This window comes from Mastomys coucha, unplaced genomic scaffold (genome assembly GCF_008632895.1).
Source record: "Mastomys coucha isolate ucsf_1 unplaced genomic scaffold, UCSF_Mcou_1 pScaffold15, whole genome shotgun sequence".
Classification (NCBI taxonomy): Eukaryota; Metazoa; Chordata; class Mammalia; order Rodentia; family Muridae; genus Mastomys; species Mastomys coucha.
In genome coordinates, this window is record NW_022196897.1 from 64,657,208 (window position 1) to 64,669,390 (window position 12,183).

Genomic DNA, 12,183 nt, shown 5'->3' on the forward strand with positions numbered 1-12,183 from the left:
GCTTTTTATGTGTAAATCAGGTCTTTCTGAACACCATTCCCTAGCGATGGTATTTTCCTGCACTTTGTTTCCTGAAGCCTTCTGCCTCCCTCCATGGTTGTTTCTCTCTGATGAACCTATTTACTGGCATGCACACAAAAGATGGCGCAGGCCTATAGAATCTCCTCATCAGCGACACCTTTGCTGTCTGGTCTCTGTGGTTTCAGTTTTCCTAAATCCAAAAGGGAAAATACTCCTAGACTAGGAAGGGTTTTCTGTCCTTTCATCTCTGACTTTAAAAAAGTATTTGTATACCTTAGGAGGTAGATATAGCCCTAGATAGTTGGGGCTAATCCTGAGAAGAGATCTCAGGTATGGGTGACAAGGACCTTGACCACAACAAGGGGCCAGCGGGTAGAGAAGGGGCACAATCCCATTTTTGTCTTTCCCTGTTTCATTTTATGTATGTCTTTTAATGACTTATATACAAATACTTTGTAAAATTAATTGTGGTACAAAGTACTTATCAAAGAATAGGAATTACTACATCCCATTTTTTTTTTAACTGCATCTTGTTCAACATCTTTAGTCATCAGGGAAATGTAAATGAGAACAACCCTGAGATTCCACCTCATACCAGTCAGAATGGCTAAGATCAAAAACTCAGGTGACAGCAGATGCTGGTGAGGATGTGGAGAAAGAGGAACACTCCTCCATTTTTGGTGGGATTGCAAGCTGGTATGACCACTTTGGAAATCAGTCTGGTGGTTCCTCAGAGAATTGGACATAGTACTACCTGAGGACCCTGGCTAAACCACTCCTGGGCATATACCCAAAAGATGCTCCTACATGTAATAAGGACACATGCTCCACTATGTTCATAGCAGCCTTATTTATAATAACGAGAAACTGCAAACACCCCAGATGTCCCTCAACAGAGGAATGGATATCTACACAATGGAGTACTACTCCATTGTGGTATATCTACACAATGGAGTACTACTCAGCTATTAAAAACAGTGACTTCATGAAGCTCTTAGGCAAATGGATGGAACTAGAAAATATAATTCCAAGTGAGGTTACCCACAAAAGAATGCATATGGTATGTACTCACTGATAAGTGGATATTAGTCCCAAAGCTCAGAATACCCAGGATACAATTCATAGACCACATGAAGCTCAAGAAGAAGGAAGAGCAAAGTATGGATACTTCGGTCCTTCTAAGAAGAGCAAACAAAATATCAATGGGAGGAGATACAGAGACAAAGTGAGGAGCAGAGACTGAAGGAAAGGCCATCCACTGCCCCGCCTGGGGTCCATCCCATATATAATTACCAAACCCAGACACTATTGTGGATGCCATGAAGTGCTTGCTGACAAGAGCTTGATCTAGCTGTCCCCTGAGAGGCTCAGCCAGTGCTTGACAAATACAGAGGTAGATGCTTGCAGCCAACCATCGGGTCCTCAGTGGAGGACTTAGAGAAAAGACAGAAGGAGCTGAAAGGGTTTGCAGACCCATAGGAAGAACAACAATATGAACCAACCAGAACCCCCAGAGCTCCCAGGAACTAAACCACTAACCAAAGAGGACATATGGAGAGACCCATGCATGGCCTTATTGGGCATCAATGGGAGGAGGGGCCATTGGTCCTGTGAAGGCTCGATGCCCTAGTGTAGGTGAATGCCAGGGCAGAGAAGCCGGAGTGGGTAGGTTGGTGAGCAGGGGTATCGGGATGGGCTGGGAGTTTTCGGAGGGGAAATCAGGAAAGGGAATAACATTTGAAATGTAAATAAAGAAAATATCTAATTAAAAAAACTGCATCTCCTAAAGCCAAACACAGAATTCAGATGAGACACATAATGCATGTAGGAGTTCTTCAAGTTTCATCTGTTATCATTTCCATGTCTAGACTTTTGAAATGGTACATAAGCTGGGCATGGTGGTGCACACCTTTAATTCCAGCCATTCAGGAGGCAGAGATATCTCTTGCAGTCAAGGCCAACCTGACCTACATCTTGAGATGGAGGCAACTAGGCCTACCCAGAATTATCTCAGTGCTCTCCTGCAAAGTTACACAAACAACAAGATGACAATCAATCCATGCTGCTTTCCCTAGTAGATACTTTTAATGTTCACTTTTTTTTCCTAACTAGGACACTGCCTTTTCTATCTGGTAAACAGGGATAAACCATGCTAAAAAGATGAATTGTTTTTTTGTTTTTGTTTCTAATTTTCCTTGATTGCACAATTTCATCATTTTTAGTATCACTTTCATATGACATTCCTTTCTTTATTTTTACTTTAAAATTAGAAATGTTATAGACATAGGGATGGCAGATCTCACAGCTGCCCAACAACAGCAATAAGAAGTACATCTAATCAGGCTTTCTCGTCGCAAGCCTTCTGAACCTCCTATGTACTACGTGTTCACTCTGCCCGCAAGCCTCTCTATCAACAGATGTGACTCAAGCCAGGGGTCCAACATAAAATGTGTGCTCTAAATCATCTTTGTGCTCAGGGTGCAGGAAACAACTAAGGCCCACACAGAGCTTTAGTTTATTAGTGGGCCTAGTTGTAGCATAACCTTCATTTGACCCTGCTAAGGTCAACTATCAGCTCTGTTCTGTATTTAGCAGCAGACAACACGAGATATTGTATCAAAAACAAAACAGAAGAGGCTTCATTACTCCTGCTCACCTTCTGAGTCGTGCCACTGTTAAAAGGCAAAATAAAATATTCATATGCTTCCATTATGTGGTTAAAGAGAGAGGAGGGCATTTCCTGCTAAGGATATTAATCTATGACGGCCCTTGGCCACACCTTCATACCAAGCCACTCATTTCCAGTCCCATCTATCTCTACTTCACACTGTCAACAAGGACAGCAGAAAGAAACATGGTCATGGGAACAAGGCCTGTCGATTGACAATGGACCCAGGAGTGAGACAAATTATCAATCTTAAATCAGGACTCATCAGCTCACGTTGCCACCTCACATTCCCTGACAGATGGAACAAAAACATTGGTGTGTTCATCTGGAGAATAACCTATTCCCAGAGGAGAAACCCAAAGACGTTAGGACACCCACCCTTCCAGAGAATTTAGCAAACATAAACGAATACTGGATGCAAGTTTATTTTCTGAATTAAAATTTTAAGCACTTTGAGTGAAATAGCAATAGTGAAAGTAATTTAACATCTTTTAAGATAATTCAAAGTGCTTAACTCATTTAATATAATTATCTCCTAACATTGTTATGTAGTCTCTATTTTCCTACTGATCTTTAGAAAGGACAAAATATCCTTCCTTTTTAACTGTAATTTCCCCCTTGTCTATATCTAATTGAAGAGCTTTCTATCAGGAAACTTGAAAAATGGATAATTACTGCTCTGGGGCCTTCCGTCAACTATGAACTTGGGAATTAGAGTTTCTGGCCCTGTTTAATGAAAAGTGGCTGAATTAAATTTTCTTCATCTAACAAGTATCACTTTTTTCCTTTTGGTAAAAAAGTTTCCTTGAAAAGCTCTCTCTTAATAGCCATGGGCAAGGCCCATAATTCTACTACAGAAACAATGAGATCTATTTTCCAGATCATCAATCTTCATTCTCCAGACAGATACAATTGTTTGAAGAGTTGCAATTACATTATCCCTCGATGCTTCTTCAGCCTCCACATTTGGCTGATTCCACAGTTAACAATTAAAAGGCCAAAGGAATTGAGGATTAATTTTTATCTCTAATAATAAAATGTTCACTGCACTGAATTTCTTGGTATCAGCATCATTGCCCTCCTAATTAAAAAGTGCCATCATTATATAGTCTTGCAGAAGGAGACATGGAAGCCAGTACCCACTCATGGACTGGAGACTGATTGTGGAAACAACAATCATCCTGAAAGTATGGCGAGCACGAGATTTTACCTCAAAGTGAATATATTTCCAATACCCAGAAAAATAGTAGGTGCGCTGAGAATGGCAGCTCTCTTTTTCCCCCTTGAATGCTGAGAGAGAGTCTCTCACTGAATCTACAACTCTGCTAGTAACTATCTGAGTATCTTGTCTTAGAGGCCCACAGTACTGGGGTTACAGCCCCACACAGCATGCCTGGATCTCCGTGTGGGTTCTAGGGTCCTTTGCTCATACAGTATATATTCTTACTCCCTGAACTATCTCCCAGTTCACTTTTTTTTTCCTTTTGAAGCAAACTTCATTTAGCAAAAATACAAGTCTGGTAGATTCCACGTTGCTAACACAATTCCCTGTATTTTAATCGTTAGCTGGCATCAAAGGCTAACTTGCCCCAAGGTGAGGAGCATGTGGAAGACCCCCACCTAGCTGGCTTCTAATATTCAGGAAAAAAACTTTAGAAGTTCACTTCTTTGCTCCTTTCAGATATAAATACTCTTTCATATTTGTGATGGTTAATTTTGATCATCTTGAGTGGACCAAGGAATGCCTAGCAGATTAAAAGGCCTCTAACCTAACTAAGAGCTTAATTCATTTATGGGTTGAGAATTTAGATTGATTGGAGGGCATACGTTCTAGGTGTGAGGCACAGTCTTGGGAGCTGCATCCATCCTGACCCTTCCTGTTAAGTCTCCATTCTGCTTCCTAGCCACCCTGCTAGACTGTGTTCTTCATGTCCTGTCTATGTCTTCGAGAACAGTGCCTGCTGCATATTTCCACTAATCATGGGTGCAGAATACAGAGACAAATGACCATGGATAGATGAGGTGAAAGAAATCCTCTTAAATTATTGTCTCAAGGTTTTGGTCACAGAGACAAAAGTAATGAACACAGCTTTGCTTACTTAACACGAGGGTCATAAGAAACCTTTATATTGTGGTTGGGAGAAAGAACTATCCTTATTTCATAACATCATCCCTTCCCTTAATCTGAGTGGCAATCTCAATTTTACAGTCGGTTGTGTTCATATTGGTGTCTCCTTTACAGTTCTATTGAGCACCAATATCTGCTCTGCTTCCACAGGCCTCTAATGGGATCCTAGGATCTGAATCTTTCAAAGCTGCACAGCATACCTCACATGTGTTCTGTGTGCCATTCTTTGAGCAAGTGATGCTGCATGCTGAGAGCTCCTGAGTAGATCCAGCTCCGGTGTCCTTTGTGAGTGTGTTTTTCAGCTAAAGTGACACTATTAGGAGACATTAGCCAGAAAGTGGAGTGACATTAACAACTGACTTGAGCAAAGGAAGACTCAAAAGTGTTGTACCTAGCAACAACACTTTTTTTTACATATTGGAGTCTTAAGCCTATGGAGTGAGGTTTTGGGACAGGCAGAAGGGCAAAGAACATGAAGGACTGTCTGGTAGATAGAACAATCTAAGACTTTCCTTGATCTTAGTGCCACAGCTCCCCAGACTGTCTTATCAAAGAATTGAGTAAAACAAACAAAAATGTCTAAGCACTTCATAGAAAATCTCATTAGAAGTTATTCAAGATATATATGCATATTAAAATTAAACATAATCTGCTGAAACTATAAGATTTCATCTAAAAAATTAAAACACTATTAGAAAAATATACTTTAAAGTTTCCAAAAGCCAGTGGATCTGTTTATATGGGTTACTTCACAACTTTCATATGTCTGCCAATACTCTTTTGAGTACTCAAGACAAGTCTCTTGTCACAGAATTACAGTATCTCCTTCTTTCAGTCATTTCATTTATCTGTAGGCTGGCTTCCTATCAGAAGTCATTGTCCACAAATTCATCACAGCCATGATTCCTATCGATGCAGTATACTTTCCCTCCCTCTTAGTGGATGTTACTGGACATGACTAAGGGCTATCAAGGATTCCCATGGGTGCCTGAGTAGAAACCAATCATGAAGGAATTGATTCAAACTATTAGAAGCTCGCCCAGGGGGCTAGGTATCACTACAGTTTCTTTAAAGTCATGCCAGTAACTATGAGTGATACTTGAGCTGGAAACTGGTGAAGAAATAATGCTGCCACCTGTATTCTGAATTCTGGTTGTTGGAGTCGCTTGCTGTTTGTCATTTTCTTGACTCACACCCCAAACCCCGTGTCTATGTCAAAGGTGTGTAGACATGATCTTTGTGGCTGCATTTTAGCATTAGTGACTGACTAACTGGCATCTTTCAAGCTGAGTCTCAGCAAGTCCTGACATGTTGAACCTTTTTTTGTATTGATGATGGACTTAATTTGTTTTTTTTTTTAAAGATTTATTTATTTATTTATTTGTTTGTTTGTTTGTTTGTTTGTTTTTTCAAGACAGGGTTTCTCTGTGTAGCCCTGGCTGTTCTGGAACTCACTCTGTAGTCCAGGCTGGTCTCAAATTCAGAAATCTGCCTGCCTCTGCCTCCCAAGTGCTGGGATTAAAGGCGTGTGCCACCACTGCCTGGTTTATTTTTATTTTATATGTATGAGCATTTAACCTGTATGCATGTGGTATACTTTATGCCTGCACTGCCTTCAGAGGCCATAAGAAGGTGTCTGATCACCCTGGAAGTAGAATGATAGATTTCTGTGAGCCAACCAACATGTGGGTGGTAGAAGCAGAAGCCAGGTCCTCCACAAGAGCAATAAATACTCTTAACCACTGAGCTAACCCTTCACTCCCTTTATTAAAATGATGTTGCTTTAAATTACATATGTGTAAGTTCGTCTGTAGGTAGGTTTGTGCCCCTGTGTAAGGTGCTCGCAATGCAAGAAGGCATTGGATCTCCTGAATCCCGAGCCACAGGCAGTTGTGGGCCTCTGCACATGGGTGCTTACAATAGAGCTCAGGCCCTTTACAGGAGCGGCAAACACTCTTAACAGATAAACCATCTCTCTAGCCCTATTAATATTTCTTTATTTCTTATAAATAATGTTTCTGCAGAACTATCCAGTTAATAAATAAGAAGTTAGCTATGTTAGTATTATGAATTTTTCTTCTGATAATAAGACAGAGATCAGGGGAGTATTGACAGTTCCCTAAAAAATGATGTGAATACAGTGGGTTCAAGTTACACCTCTTATGCAAGCTAGTTGTGTGGGCAATAAGATATGAAATGCACTCTGAACTTCAGTATACTGACCCATAAAGTGGCAATAAAAATAGTTATGAGTTTAGCAGAAAATATAAGGTGAGTTATGCATATTAGTGCAAGAATTTTGAAAGTATCTGCTCAACTCCTGCAAACATGACACTGTTTTACAAAGGGGGTACAAACAATATGAGCTCTATATGACTATATGTAAGCTATATATTACTTCATTCATAGAATGGGGCTTGCAGTACCTCTCCTGCAGATATGACCTGAACACCAGTAGGTCTTTCTCAGGCCTACGCCACTAAGAAGGGTTCTACTTCTTTCAGATCATTTCTTACCCTTCTCTGCCCTCTAAGAGGGCTTTGTCACAAGGTGAATTGCTCTTATAATGCAGAAATAAAAGAATAAGAGAAGGAATAAAGCAGAGAATTAAAGACAGAGCAGGTCAAGAAAAGACCAGAGAGAGGAAGCCTCAGAAGTTTGGGAATACACGTAGAAACTAAGGGAACAGAATTTCCTGAAATGTGTTGTTTCACACATAGTTCTGACTAGTCTGGAAAATCAAGTGAAAACCTTTATTAAAAAGGAAGAAAAATGTCTCACTGTCACAGGCTGTTCTGTGAGTGCCCATGTTAACTCTAAGGCTGGACCTTTCAACTGTGCTTTCAATAGTGAGCACTAAAGAACTTCTCTGTTCCTGGGACAAAAGTTCCCCACTCTACTTCTACCTCCTACATGTCTTTGAAAAGTGCAATATATTGCTACTAACTTTTATTACCATGCATCTCTTGACCATAATTCTATTTAACTGAAACTTCGCAGTATGTGATTCTCTTCTTCTGACCCAGCCATGGTGTCCTAAGGTACTTATACTATCTCTGTGATAACATTCCCCAATACAAGCACCTTAAGGAAGAGTTTATTTGATTCACAGCTTAAAGCAACTGGCTGGGACACCTTGGTGAAGAAGCCTGAGGCTGCATCCACAATCTAGAAGCAGAGAGCAATAAATGTTGTCCTTAACTCATTTTTGTTGTTGATGTGTTATACAGTGCAGGTTCCCAGCCCAGGGAATGGTGCTACCCACTGTGGCTGGATCTTCCCATTTCAGTCAATCTAATCAAGGTAACTCCCACACATACAAGTCTCAAGGACCACCTCCCAAGGGATTCTAAATGTCATCAAGTTGACTATTGAGATTAGCCATTACACTCATGGAACCATGATAAATGTTCACATTCCTGCCAATTAAAAAAAAGACTAAAAATTATTATCTGGATTCCATCTTCTGTATTTTGTTCTACCAACCTACAAATATATGTAGAACATTAAGAACATTTACCTCCCATATCCCCAGTTACCCTATACATGTTTTCAGCTCACCACAAATCAGAAATATTCTTAATCACAGAAAGGAAAGAAAAGCAAAACTTGAATATTTGCTTGAATTGTCAAATGCCAATCACTACATCAACTTTACACAAATGAAAAAGACATGTAGGCAAAGACAGTCTCCTGCCATTTCAAAGATCTGAGGACACACTTAGCTCTCACTCTTCAAGCTCTGGTCTACCCTGTCTCCTTGACTATGCAATTAGGTGATGACAGTTGTGCTTGACCTGACATGTGCAGGTGTTCCTTCTAGTCACTACTCCACAACCAACAATGTGAAACAACTGTTATCACAACACTTACATAATATCACATGTTATAATTAATCTAGAGATCAAAGTATACAGGATTATATACATAAGTTGTACACAAATGCTCTGCCATTCTGCATAAGAGGCTTGCATATTTGTCAGCTTTGGTCCTTCTGGGGATTCTAGGACCAAAACCCATGTAGATACCAATGGTGGACTGTGTTTGAAGAGAATTCTTCCTGGGCTCTGAGGCAATAAAAAGACTTCTGGGATTCTGCTTCCAATTTCATTGAGATTCTACATTATTGTACATCTACAGAATGGCATATTATATTTATACTTCAAGGAATAATAAACTGAATATAAGTGATTTTTTATTAGATATTTTCTTTTTTTACATGTCATACAATATCTCCTTTCTCAGTTTCCCCTCCAAAAAAAAAACAAAACATAAATAAAAACAAAAACAAGAACAAACCCCTGATCCCTCCCCCTCCCCCTGCTCACCACCCCACCCTCTCCTGCTTACTGGCCCTGGAATTCCCCTACACTGGGGCATAGAACCTTCACAGGGCCAAGGGCCTCTCCTCCCATTGATAACCGACTTGGCCATCCTCTACTATACATATGCTGCTGGAGCTATTAGTCCCACCATGTGTGCTCTTTGGTTAGTGGTTTAGTCCCTAGGAGCTCTGAGGGTACTAGTTAGTTCATATTGTTATTCGTCCTAAGGGGCTACAAACCCTTCAGCTCCTTGGGTCCTTTCTCTAGCTCCTTCATTGGGGACCCTGTGCTCAGTCCAATGGATGGCTGTGAGCCTCTACTTCTATATTAGTGGGGTACTGTCAGAGCCTCTCAGGAGACAGCTATATCAGGCTGGATTGTCCTTCCTTCAGTCTCTGCTCCATAGTTAGTCTCTGCAACTACTTCCATTGGGTATTTTGTTCCCCCTTTTAAGAAGGAATGAAGTATCCACATTTTGGTCTTCCTTCTTCTTGAGTTTTTTTGTGGTTTGTGGATTGTATTTTGTGTATTCTGATCTTCTGTGCTAATATCCACTTATCAGAGAGTGCATACCATGTGTGTTCTTTTGTGATTGGGTTACCTCACTCAGGATGATATTCTCCAGATCCATCCATTTCCCTAAGAATTTCATAAATTCATTGTTTTTAATAGCTGAGTAGTACTCCATTGTGTAGATGTACCACATTTTCTGTATCAATTCCTCTGTTGAGGGACATTTGGGTTGTTTCTAGTTTCTGGCTATTATAAATAAGGCTGCTATGAACATGGTAGAGCATGTGTCCTTATTACACGTTAGAGTGTCTTCTGGGTATATGCCCAGGAGTGGTATAGCTGGGTGCTCTGGTAGTACTTACTATGTCCAATTTCTAGAGGAACCGCCAAACTGATTTCCAGAGTGGATGTACCACCTTGCAATTCCACCAGCAATGAAGAAGTGTTCCTCTTTCTTCACAGCCTCTCCAGCATCTGTTGTCACCTGAGTCTTTTATCCTAGCCATTCTGACTGGTGTGAGGTGGAATCTCAGGGTTGTTTTGATTTGCATTTCCCTGATGACTAAGGATGTTGAATATTTCTTTAGGTGCTTCTCAGCCATTTGGTATTAGTCAGTTGAGAATTCTTTGTTTAGCTCTGTACCCCATTTTTTTTCTCCTGGGAGAGCATGAACACAGTCCCCCACTACCACAAATTATGCAGTTGAGTTTCCTGCATTTGGGGAAATTGCAGGGGTCAGCATATCCAGAGTGCAATGGATAAGCCTCACCCTGGGAAAACCACCTTCGTGATCATGGTATCTCCCCTGCCAGGTAAGTATGTACCCCATTTTTTAATAGGGTTATTTGGTTCTCTGGAGTCTAACTTCTTGAGTTCTTTGTATATATCAGATATTAGCCCTCTGTCAGATGTAGGATTGGTAAAGATCTTTTCCCAATCTGTTGGTTGCCATTTTGTCCTACTGACAGTGTCTTTTGCCTTACAGAAGCTTTGCAACTTTATGAGGTCCCATTTGTCAATTCTTGATCTTAGAGCATAAGCTATTGGTGTTCTGTTCAGGAAAATTTCCCCTGTGCCTGTGTGCTCAAGGCTCTTCTCCACTTTCTTTTCTATTAGTTTCAGTGTATCTGGTTTTATGTGGGGTCCTTGATCCACTTCGACTTCTGAGATGTTGCTTCCAATTTCATTGAGATTCTACATTATTGTACATCTGCAGGATGGCATATACGTATACTTCAAGGAATAATAAACTGAATATAAGTGATTTTTAAAAAGCCATTGGAAAGAGTCTGCTAACTTCTTAGGAGAAGGACTGTTCAAAGGAAACACCATAGTCTAACATTGTATTTATATTATTATGATTATATATTTGTATTGCTATTATAGTTATATTCTCTCTTCTCCACCCTGAGCCATGCTTGAGAGACTAGTACTTTGGACTGAAACAGTGGGTCCCATCTTTTCTAGCTTCTACTTGAGTCACTCACTGTTGGTCTCCAGCAAGATACTGCAATGGTATGGAGATGGCCAAGTGTGTGCTTGTTTGTCTTGCCCTGGAACTTAGGTTAACAGCTAGCTAATGGCAGCAATTTGGCTGTATATGTTCTGGAAGACAGCAGCCCCTTACCTTCTGGTATTCCTCTCTTGTGGCTCCAGTCCTCAACATTTACTAGTGACATCTCCCTATAGTCCCATGCTTCTGCAGAAGTGATTCCTGAGGCTGCTAGTCTCTGGCCCTCTACACTCTCTCCCATTGGCTCCCTTAAACCTAGGAATACCTCTGAAAATACTGCCTTTACTATGTTCCCATCAACTGTTCTACAGACATCACCAATGACCGGTCCAGATGTTAACTGACTGGCCAGCGTAAGGTGGTAACAGCACCTTAAGAAGATGCAGAAGGAGCCTTCCACCTTCATGAATAAGTCAGAAGAGAGATGGAAAATATGAAAACGGAGAGATGACACTAACAACTAAGATTACAGGTTATTTAATATCTTCATGTGAGCTAGAGTTAGATTCATATTATATGATACACCTGTAATTATTCTCATCTACTTTAAAGATGAAAGTCCATGCATTTTTGGAATTCTGTAAGTTTAAATTCCATTTTCCTAACACTCTGTCAGGTTACTACTTACTTCTCTAGACCTCAACTTCCTCATCTGGACAAAGAGAGCCAAATGCCCTCATCTCTGGGCTCACTGGACTAAGCGTTATTCTGAGGGCAGCAGGCTTACTTACAGTGACCTCTGAAAAGGTGGCCTTGCTGTCTCCATACTTCACCAAATCCTTTCTTGTCCCACGTCTCACTTTCAAGAATGCTAACAAGAGCATCCTTTTATCAAAGGTGGTTAAGTCTGGGAGAGCCCAATCAGCTCTCTGCACTGATTTAAATTTGGATGGAGATGAGGGTGAGGCTGATGAACCCCACCTGTCCCCACTGTGGCACCCGCCAGCAGGCTCCAGCAAGACTCCAGCAATCAGCATCTCTGTCGTTTCCCTCCAGTGAAAAATGAGCTCTGAA

At 40.7% G+C, this 12,183-nt stretch overlaps 1 protein-coding gene and 1 non-coding gene across 15 annotated transcripts in view; both read right to left on the reverse strand.

Moving 5' to 3' along the window:
- Positions 1-12,183, reverse strand: part of Znf385b (zinc finger protein 385B) — a 394,108-nt gene that overhangs the window by 226,672 nt on the left and 155,253 nt on the right. The window lies entirely within an intron of this gene.
- On the reverse strand, positions 10,313-10,476 carry LOC116092834. The gene has a single exon (XR_004119524.1). It is a non-coding gene; the product is annotated as a U1 spliceosomal RNA (small nuclear RNA).